The sequence below is a fragment of the Gavialis gangeticus genome, unplaced genomic scaffold, assembly GCF_001723915.1.
Source record: "Gavialis gangeticus isolate Ggan-Ray unplaced genomic scaffold, GavGan_comp1, whole genome shotgun sequence".
NCBI lineage: Eukaryota > Metazoa > Chordata > Crocodylia > Gavialidae > Gavialis > Gavialis gangeticus.
This window is the reverse complement of record NW_017728981.1, coordinates 1,509,661-1,512,601: the sequence shown is the minus strand read 5'-3', so window position 1 is coordinate 1,512,601 and position 2,941 is coordinate 1,509,661.

Here is a 2,941-nt window from a genome sequence, read left to right as displayed (position 1 = left end):
TGGCCCAGGTGCGCCTCCCCTGGGGCCCGAGGGGGGCCCAGCAGGGAGGTGGCTGTTCTGGTCCCTACTTAGGAAGACGGAGGCAAAGAAATCATTAAACATGTTAGCTTTGTCATCTGGTGTGACGACCAAATTTCACAACGCATCCTGCAGGGGCCCCACATTACCCAGGACCTTCTTTTTACCCCCTATGTATTTAAAGAAGGACTTCTTACTGTCCTTAATCTGAGAAGCTAGTCCTAATTGCATCTCTGCCTTGGCCTTCCTGACCACACCCCTACATCCCCGAGCAACTGCAGTATATGTCCCTGGTGATGTCCCCTGCTTTCCATTGGGTGTACGCCTCCCTTTTAGCAAGGAGACATTCCCAGATGCTTTTGGTGAGCCATGGAGGCTTGTGTGCTCTCCTGCTCCCTTTGATCCTCATTGGGATAACCTTCCTTTGGGCTTGGAGGATCATCTCCTTAAGGAGCGACCACTTCTTGGACACCTGGCTCCCCTCCCTTCTGGGACCTCAGTGCTTCCCCAACTATCCTCCTTAACTCATTGAAGTTTGCCCTCCTGCTTTACCTGGTTTGGGTGTGATGTCTTGTGTTGCATCAGGGTTGACAGTAGTTTCACTAAGAGGTTATTAGATGATGGATTTGTACTGGATGATTTGGATTGGGATGATTCTGCCTCAGGCACGGGGCTGGACTCAATGACCTCCAGATTCGATGGTCCTTTCCAGCCCTACCTTTCTATGAAAGTGGTTTCCACAGATGTCCTGGGGATAGTTGGGGGGAGCTGCAGGCCCCCCTTTCTCTGCCAGAGGAGTCTTCTGGCCTGCTGAGACATCCGACTGTTGTCCCATTGCCCAGACAGATTCAGCAGGAGGTAACGAGTGCTGTTTCTCCATAGGCTGCGGGGTGCTGGGACCACCTTGGGACCATCCTTCATTTGGTCTTGCTTCCCCTCCTGGGTTTTCAGTGGGAGGTTTCCCAGGCACCTGGGCAGATGTGAGCAGTGCCAGGCTGTTTTCAGGCAGCCTTAAAGCAGCAGGCTCCTGCTGGAGCATCCTCTGAATCATCTTGAAGGGCAGCTCACGCCCAGGATGGATTTCATTTGGCTTTGGCAACTCCACCCACATATCATGTCTGCATGGGTCATGGAGGGAGGCTGCCGGGAAGGAAGACCAGGTGGCTGACAGAGGCTGGGGGGAGCACGCAAATGGTGTTTCCGCAGTATTGTCTAATGGTTAAAGCAGAGACCGGGGAGCTGGGACTCCTGCATTTTATTCTCATGTTTTCCAGTGGTGCAGGTGATGCTGGGAGGCCAGACTCCTGGGGTCTCGTCCTGGCTCTGGGCAGAGAGAAAGCGAGCATGGCGAGAGCCAGGATTTCCACTTCCAGGAGGGGAGTGGGGTTTTCCTATGCTTTCCAGGGCTGCAAGGACCTATAGGATTGCAAGGCATTAACTTTCTTCCGGGTGCTGATCCTGCTTATGTAAGATTGATTCAGGTGAAGGATGTGCTGGGCCTGTCCCAGGAGCTGGCAAAGAGGAGCCTTGCCTCTGGGCAGCTGTTTTGGTTTCACTGCACCCCTGTCTCTCGCAAGGAGGGAGAAACGCCCAGGAGGGGCAGCAGGGACCCACATCCCAAACCCAGGGGAGGTGCAGGAGAGGAGATACTGCGATCAACAGGTTTTCTCAGGGTGATGCCTGCCCACTGCGCTCCAGGCAGGCTGACCCCTGCGAGGGTCCCAAATGCAGGGAATCCGACTGCACAATTTAGTGGTAACAGGGGACCGTGGTCGCAGTTTCCCCCCGGCGTGCTCAGCGTGCGGCGAGCTTTAAACTAGGTTTGTTGGGGGATGGGGATGCAGAAGTGCAAGAGGACACTTGGACATCAAGCCAGGTGACGTTAGCAGGAACAGCCCAGGTGAGTGACAAAGGCCCGGGCAAGCTTGGGAACAAGAGGGCAGCATGAACACCCATAGCCCGCATACAGGACCTCCACCTACCCCAGGAGGTACACAATCCCACCAAAGGAAATGCCTTTCTGGACTTGGTCCTTGCCACAGGCGATGACCTGGTGAGGGATCTGCAGGTGCTCGACTACCCAGGCGTTAGTGACCGTCGTCTGCTGAAATTTACTGTCCGGCGCAGGGTGGTGAAAGCAAGCAGTAAGGCAAAAGTCCTTGACTTCAGCAGGGCCGACTTCAATGAGCTAAGGAGATTAGTAAGAGAGACACTGGGGACTCGAAGCCTCAGTGAGATGGGAGTCCGGGACGGGTGGTTGTTCCTTAAGGAGACGATCCTCTGAACTCAGAGGGAGTCAGTCCCAATGCGAACAAAAGCGGGCAAGAGTACTAAAAAGCCCCCTTGGCTCAGTAAAGGCATCCAGGAGGGCTGAGGGCCAAAAAGGAGGCGTACAAACAGTGGAGGCAAGGGACTATCACCAAGGAGAATTACACCTCCATTGCTCATGATTGCAGGGAGGTGGTTAGGAAGGCCAAGGCAGAGATGGAGCTCGGGCTAGCGACCAGAAGTAAGGATAACAAAAAGTCCTTTTTCAAATACATAGGGAGTAAGAAGAAGGTGCAAGGTACCGTGGGGCTCCTACAGGACAGGCTTGGCAACCTGGTGATTGCAGCAAAGGAAAAAGCTGACCTCTTTAATGAGTTCCTTGCCTCCATATTCCTGAGCAGGGATTGGGACAACTCCCCGACTAGGCTTACAGACAGGCTCAGAGGACACGACGTCGTGCCTAGGGTCAGGGACGATCTCATTAGGGAACTTTTGGAGGGGCTGGATGTGTTTAAATCAGCAGGTCTGGATGCTCTTCACCCCAGGGTACTGAGGGACTGGGTGGAGGTCATAGCAGGGCCCCTGGCATGGCTGTATGAGCAGTCGTGGTGCTTGGGCCAGGTCCCAGAGGACTGGAAAAGAGCCAGTGTGGTCC